This window comes from Amblyomma mixtum, chromosome 5 (assembly GCF_055824585.1).
Source record: "Amblyomma mixtum isolate Tamu chromosome 5, ASM5582458v1, whole genome shotgun sequence".
NCBI classification, from domain to species: Eukaryota; Metazoa; Arthropoda; class Arachnida; order Ixodida; family Ixodidae; genus Amblyomma; species Amblyomma mixtum.
The window spans coordinates 166,306,975-166,315,394 of record NC_143016.1 but is presented as its reverse complement, the minus strand read 5'-3'; the positions used below and the strand labels follow the sequence as shown (position 1 = coordinate 166,315,394).

The 8,420-nt window shown below is 45.4% G+C and overlaps 1 pseudogene; it reads right to left on the bottom strand.

The window, feature by feature from the left end:
* Positions 1–7,542, bottom strand: LOC149344512 (uncharacterized; annotated as a pseudogene).
* Positions 7,543–8,420: the final 878 nt, after the last annotated feature.

The window sequence follows — 8,420 nt, the reverse complement described above, 5'->3', positions numbered from 1 at the left end:
TTAACGCATTTTTGTACTCCTCAACCACACCTCTTAGTGCTGTCCAATGTTCAGGTTTTTCCCGATGACTTTGCCTTGGAATATAACTGTCTTTTTTGTTACCAAGGCGTTTTAATGACCGGGTGAACCATGGTGACCTGCCATTAGCAGTGATGATTCTTCGAGGAACATGCAATTCAGTTAGCTCATGTAGTTTGTTCTTAAATAAAACCAATTTTCATTAACAGAGCTTTGGTCAAATTTTATGAGAAAGTCATCCAAAAATAGCTTAAGGCCATCATTAATTGACTTAAAATTCGCCTTAGCATAGTCGTAAATGGTCTTAGTTTTATTTCGCGATTTGTTAGACGGCAAGCTTAATTCGATAAGGAGTAGGCAATGATCGCTTAAACCTGGCAAATAGCTTACGTCGGAAACAAGGTCTGGAGAACTAGTTAGCAAAAGGTCTAATATGCTTCAGCTTGTAGATGTCAGTCTTGTAGGTTGTTCCCCGCAGGGGCATCTGATTCATGCCGACGATGGTGAGTTGCGACACCACGGGTACCTGAGCATCCGCAGGGACATCCCCGCAGGGGGATGATGGTGAACAGTGCGTCACCACGGACCTGAGCACCCGCGCTTAGCCGTGCGTGGCATTTCCGTGTCCGGGGAAAAGGGGATCCTGGTGGTTGAGCCGATGCCGAGAGTTTGGACGCTTAAGGCCCCTCGGCGGAGGCAACACACCACTTTGGCCCCAGCTTCCTGTAGACGGCACCTCCGGCCTGACCCGACCGGGGGAAATCGGCAGTCGCCTTTTCCTATCCTCCCCTCTATCTTTAACTTTCCTGTCTCTTTCTTACAACTCTCCTGTTTCCTCCTCTCTTCTCGGTGTTTTCACTTTTCATAGGCGGCTAGGGTTAGCCTTGTGTGGTGTAACTACCCTGAGTTGCCCATATTTGGCTATAGCAGTGGTGTACAGCTGGCGTGGGCAGGACTTGGTTTTCAAGTTCCTGTCCCGTCCCCTTGTTGGGCTCCATGGTGGGTGGCTGGCACCATGGCCGAAGAACATAATTTTTTATGGCATCCCTTACATCAAACAATGATCGCACTCCAAAAAGAGTGCGGACCGAAGAACTTATAGCCCAGTACTTTGAAAAAACAAAACAAAGTTTTCCAAAATACCACGTCATCCACAGTGAAGCTGAAAAAATGCCAGAAAATTGTCCCCCTTCATAGTTTCCAAATGTCTGACCGATGCCTTGGGCACGGGCTACAAGTTGTCAAAAATGCCTAGCGGTGACCTGCTTCTGGAAATTAAAGACAGCAACCAGCACTCCAAACTGTCCAGCATAGTTTCAATAGGGGACATTCCTGTCACAACAACTGCACACCGATCCTTGAACACCGTTCGTGGTGTGATATCAGAGTTTGACTTTCTCGACCTGACTGAAGACGAAATGCTTGAGGGTCTCAAAGACCAAAATGTCACAAATGTACCTCGCATCAAAATCAGAAAAGAAAACAAAGACATACCAACCAAACATCTCGTCCTCACTTTCAACTCCAGCACCCTCCCTGAATACATCGAAGTAGGCCGCCGAGGTGGCTCAGCGGTTATGGTGCTCGGCTGCTGACCCAAAAGACGCGGGTTCGATCCCGGCCGCGGCGGCTAGAATTTCTTTGGAGGAGAAATTCTAGAGGCCCGTGTACTGTGCGATGTCAGTGCACGTTAAAGAACCCCAGGTGGTCGAAATTTCCGGAGCCCTCCACTACGGCGTCTCTCATAGCCTTAGTCGCTTTGGGACGTTAAACCCCATAAACCAAACCAACATCGAAGTAGGTTACTTGAAGATCAAAGTCCGACATTACATCTCAAACCCCAGAAGGTGTTTCAACTGTCAGCGATATGGCCATGGGTCGCTGAGTTGCCGTGGTCGACAAACCTGCGCAAAATGCGCCTCACACGAGCATGTCTCTGAGAACTGTGAAGCCGCAGCCCTGTGCTGCGCAAACTGTGAGGGAGATCATCCCGCCTACTCAAGATCCTGCCCAAGATGGAAAACTGAAAAAGAAATAATTGCTCTATAAATTACCGACGATTACGTTACTTCCTAATGCGAAATTTGAGCGCAGCAAATAAGCTGTTTCACCTTTTCGATAGTGAGTCAACCCCAGCTGCGGAGTTGGTTTCAGGGACAACGCCGCCGATGCCGACACAAACAATATGATACCCCCGCTTCCGCAGCGCTAAGAACCAGGTCTAGCCGTGGGAAGGTGGTCACGTATTCGTCGACGTGCCGGGGCCTACGTGAAATAACCGGCGCGTCGGCAACTGAAGAGCTCCCTATCCGCCACACAAGAACAGGGGGGGGGGGGACCCTTTCCTCCTCTTTCTGCATGGCGGCGACGGTGTTCTATGCAGTCACGTTATCTTGACTCTCTAGCGGCGTCAGCGGCATCCAGCGGTATCAGTCGGTCGCTGCTAGTGCTGGGGGGGATGAAAGGGGGGCGGAGCTGGTTACGAGGCCGACGACAACGCCGAAGACGACGCGAAACCCAGGAACGGACGCCAAAGAGCTGCGCTCTAAAACAAAAGAAAACATTTCATTCAAAGAAGCTCGTAATCGACTGTCACACAACATCAACACATTCTCTTTCACTGCAGGAACAAATTTTGCTGATGTGGTGCGCAGGGGCGGCACACCACACCGGTCTCCGGCCAATGCCCAGGCAAAGCCTGAGGCAGGGCCTTCCCCGTCCCCGGCAGGCGCAGCCAAGGCTGCCCTGCCAGGTCTCAAAAAGGGCCCGCCGGCCCCTCAGTCGGCTGCCCCCAAGGCTTCCCCCAGTCGGGAGAGGCCTGTAGACCGCACACCCGCGGGATCTCCGCGGGCCTCCAGAGCCTCTAGCGAGGCAATGGACACAACGGAGAGCTCGCCTCCGCTGCAGCGGCGGCGCAGCTCTCTTGAAAGAAAAAGAAAAGAGCCCAGTAATGGCACCCCCAAAACCAGTATCGTAACTTCTTAACTACACTCCCCAAAATTGTCCAACATGGCTTTCCTTATACACTGGAACTGCCGTGGAGTATTAAATAATTATTCGGACATAAAAGAACTTCTAAACACACTTTCCCCTGTGGCTTTATGCCTACAGGAGACAAACTTAGGTCCCAAACAGCAGAATATCCTAAAGAAGTATAAAGTATTTCGGTGCGACCGAGAGCAGGCTAACAGGCTCTCAGGAGGTGTTGCTATTGTTGTGCAGAGCGGAGTTGCAACGCGTGAAATCAAGGTTAAAACAAAATATGAAGCAATTGCAGTCACCGTTCTTGCTTATAAAACAATAACAATATGCTCTATATATCTTCCACCACACCTCACTGTAACACTTCATGAATTAGAGGCACTTTTTAAACAGTTACCAGAGCCATATCTGGTAGTAGGAGATTTTAATGCACATTCCTCTTTTTGGGGGAGCGATCAAACTGACAACCCAGGGCTTATTTTAGAAGATTTTATTTTGTGCAATAACGTCTGCCTGCTCAACACAGGGAAACCAACATACTGCTCTCAGAGTTCAGGAAAAATGAGCTGCCTAGATTTATCTTATACCTCTCCATCTGTTATTACTGATTTTAAATGGGACGTCCTCGATAACCCTTACCGAAGCGACCACCTGCCTGCAATAATTAGTTTATCATCATCACCGAAAGTCATCCCGAGCAAACCACGTCGCTGGAAGCTACACTTAGCAGATTGGGCGCTATTTAAAGACATGGTCACTCTCGAGGAGATCTTTTCGGATGAGCTTAGTGTCGATAAGCTGAATGAAAGGTTCACAACCTGTATTATTACTGCTGCGCACCAATGTATTCCCCAATCCTCAGGAGTCGTACAACATAAACATAAATTATGGTACACAAAGAATGTAAGGAGGCAAAAAAGAAACAAAACAAAGCTTGCGGGACTTTTTGGAGATACCCAACGCATCAGCATTTCGTAAATTTTAAAAAGGCGAAAGCCAATGCGCGCCGCATCCGGCGTGATGCCGAGAAGACCTCCTGGAAAAACTACGTATCATCTATCAATAGTTCAATTACGTCAAAAAAGATGTGGGAACAGGGGCATAAATTAGACGGAAAATTCTCTCCCTTTACAGTACCATTTCTAACAGCCCCTGGAACAAAAACAAGTATAGATGAACAGGCTGACATACTAGGACAACATTTCTCTGACGTTTCAAGCTCTTCACACTACACACAGTCATTCTTAAAACACAAAAACACAACTGAAAAGCAGAAACTTCCAACGACTGGCAGTACAAACGAAACATACAATACATTGTTTACAATTCAGGAGATCCGAAACGTACTGTCCTCGGGTAAACAGACAGCACCTGGCCCAGATGATGTACACTATGAAATGCTTGCCCACCTGTCCGAAGCTGCTGTAGGGGCACTTTCGCTATTTTTCAATAAGATATGGGTGACCGGAAAGATGCCAGAGGCTTGGAAAAAAGCAGTTATCGTACCGTTCTTAAAACCTGGAAAGCCGCCCACCTCCCCTTATAGTTATAGGCCCATAGCTCTTACAAGTTGTATAGCAAAATCATTTGAAAGTGTGCTCAACGTCAGGCTAATGTTCATTCTGGACTCACGTGAACTGCTCGACATCCACCAGTGCGGATCTAAAAAAGGATGTTCGACAACTGACCATCTCGTCCGCTTAGAAAACACAGTCCGAGAGGCGTTCATACACCAACAACACTGTCTGGCAGTCTTCTTTGACATGGAGAAAGCATACGATACCACATGGATATATGGGATTCTACGTGACTTGGCAGATCTTGGCATCCGGGGTAGGATGTTGAAGTGCCTGAAGGATTTCTTGTCGGACCGGTCTTTTCAGGTGCGCTTGGGTGCAACTCTTTCGAAGAGCTTTGTCCAGGAGAATGGGGTACCGCAGGGCTGTATCCTAAGTACTACTCTTCTTGTGAAAATGAATTCTATAGCGAAAATAATTCCCAGCTCCATTATGTATTCCGTGTATGCCGACGACCTTCAGATTGCTTGCACGTCCTCCAGCCTGTCAACGTGTGAGAGGCAGGTACAACTCACATTAAACAAGCTAGCAATCTGGGCAGACAAAAATGGGTTCAAGTTCTCTCCACAGAAAACAGTGGCTGTTGCTTTCTCGCTTAAAAGTGGCTTGCAGATCGATCTGAACTTACACCTAAATGGAGCCACACTGCCGGTAAAACAAGAACATAAATTTTTAGGAATAACATTTGATAAAAAACTTACATTTCTACCGCACATAAACAACTTGAAAGTAAAGGCCTCCCGTGCAATGAATATCCTTAAAGTACTCTCAAGGAAACGCTGGGGATCTGACAGAGCATGCCTCCTTCACATCTACCGTTCTCTAGTGCGCTCGTGTCTAGATTATGGGAGTATAGTGTACGGCTCGTCAAGGCCTTCATATCTAAAAAGATTAGATCCAGTTCATAATCTAGGTATCCGCCTTTCTTGTGGAGCATACAGAACGTCTCCGGTAATGAGCCTTCATGATGAAGCAAATGAACCATCACTAGAAGATAGAAGTAAAGCACTTACATGCTCATACATTCTTAGAATTAGGTCGCGACCAAAACACGTGTGTTATTCAATCGTCACAGCATGCCCTTCTCAAATAATATTTACAAATAAGCCCCAAGCAACCCGGCCTTTGCTAATGCGGTTTGAGGAGATCTGCCGAGAACTTGACTTATCAGAAACATTACCAAATGTTGCAGAACTTTCCGACGCATTTGCCCCTTGGTACAGTTTTCCATCGGTCTCTTACACAGTTCAACAAAAGACAAACTCCACCAGAACACATCATACAAGAGTTCCTTACGTTAAAGGAAAAATATGATAGCTACACCGAGTTCTACACAGACGGATCGAAAACTACAGGTTATGTTGGAAGTGCAGTAGTGTCAGGGAACTATGAAAAAATAGTAAGGCTTCCTCAGTGCGCATCAGTTTTTACAGCCGAGTGTTATGCTGTGTTTCTTGCTACGGAGAAAATAATAAGCAAAAACATAGAAACCAGTATTATCTGCACAGACTCCCTCAGTGTACTGAAAGCACTACAGTCCAGAAATGCAGTCATGCCATCTCTAGGTACTGTCATACATAACATAACAAGGATCTTAACACAAGGGCATAAGATAAAATTATGTTGGGTTCCTAGCCATGTTGGAATTGATGGTAACGAGAGAGCGGACACATGCGCCGCTCAAGCCCACAACAAGGAAATACAGAAAATAAACATGCCACACAATGATTGCATGAAGCTAGATCAGAGCAGAATGAGAAACAAATGGCAGAGCACATGGAATAGTCAGATAAATAACAAGTTACACTTAATAAAACCAATATTAGGAGAATGGAAATCATGTACTCATCAGGAACGCTTTTTTAAGTTATTTTATGTCGTTTACGTATTGGACACACGCACCTTACCCACAACTTTCTACTAACAAAACAAGACAAACCTACCTGTGAAAAATGCGGAGATGAACTCACAGTAACTCACATTTTAATCTCATGCACAGAACTTGAAACACTCAAAAACAAGTTTTTTACCCCGTTTTACAACCAACACATCCCTTTTCATCCGTCATTGATTTTAGGTGAAGAAGCTCTTATTGGTAAGTCAAGTGTTTTTAACTTTTTAAAAGAAGCCAATGTACTAGAAAAACTCTAAATTTCTACCCTGTGCTTTTACAATTTATTGACGCAACTTAGCCACCCTCCCGTCGCGAGAAGACGGCTGAGGTCACTATTACATCGGTTGGGGACCTCGAGATCCTTGCACAGCAAAGGATGGCTGCCGAGGTTGCCGACCCTTTTTAAAACTTTTACCATAAGTCACTTCTAAAATTTTCTCTTATATTTTTACTAGGTTGCAGGAATTAACTTTTTAGGCCCTTTACACCGCTGTTCTTTTAGACCTTTGTATAACATCTATATAAAACAATTTTCGTACCCTGAGCTTGGCGCATGATAGCCTTAGACGCTTATGCGTCATTAAACTCAACTCAACTCAACCCTTGTAGGTTGTGTGACTACCTGTGTTAATGAAAAGGTGGAGCAAAGTGCTGAAAAACTTGTTGATTCTGGTGATCCATCGTTGCCTAAATGAGTCTGACCAGTTGATGGCAGGAAAGTTAGTCACCAAAAAGAAAAATAGGCCGATTAGGAAACCTTGTTTGAATTATGTTAAGAATGTCATGGAGGTCATTACAGAAGCCAACGGTAGTAGATGGTGGACGGTAACATGCACAAAAGAGGAGAGCTTTGTTAATTTTGATCTGGACAGAAATGAACTCCAGAGTAGTATCAAGGTTAACATCAAAGCATTCTATATCCTCAGATACGGCGATTAAAGTGCCGCCGCCGCGGCCAGAAGGGCGGTCACAACGAAATACATGGTAACACTTTTGTGAGGAAAATATTTCGCTATTGCGCACGGATTCATTGAGCCAAGTCTCTGTTAGTACGATAATATCAGCCCGCATGGTATCGGCGGTGCAGGATAAGCTGTCATGATGACAAAAACACTGCGTATATTAGTGAAAAGGATAGAAATGTTTCTAAGTGTTTGCGCAGGTCGATGCTCATCCTTATCCAGTTATCTTGGAGAAGAATGGCTTGAAGGGCTTGAGTTGGTAACAACACGTGTTGAATTCTTTTCCCGGACACTATCAGTTATAGGGCAGTACACGTAACATCTTTTCTTAATAAGCTTGTTGTAGCGGAGGCTAAATGATTCTTCGGGTTCAGTTTGCTTTGCGAATTGAACAAGTTTCTTCCGCGCATGCCTGGTGGCCTGAGAAAAATCTTCGCTAATCGAGACGTCTGAATCTTTCAATTTCGTCTTTGCACCGAAAAATCTTTCTCTAATTTTGTGATGCGAAAATTTGACCAGTTTTGGTCGCGTTTTCTCTGGTCCAGCCGTACCATTTCTATGGGCGCGCTCAATGTCCATTTCAGCTAAGGTTACAGACATTTCGTCTTCAATAATTTCCCGTACCTTTTTCTCAGATTCAGCCCATGATTCAGTCGATACGTCTGGAACATTGAAAAAGACCAGATTTTCCCTTCGAGACCTATCCTCTAGATCGTTTAAACGGATTTTAAGCTTCTCATTTTCGTCCAGTGCCCTTTCAGCATTTTCTTTCACCGTCGCCAAATCTTCACGAACTTCATCTAGAAGCTCCATCTAGAAGCTTCAACCGAATTAAGGCGTATCGAAAGGTCTGCAATCTGTCCGCTCAATTCTTTCTGATTGGCTGTGAGGTCTTGCAAGGAACTGAATATACGCTCCTGTCCTTCCTCAATTTTAGCAGAACGGTCCCTAAGGTCATGAAGCAATGATAAAACCGCTTCGCTTCCT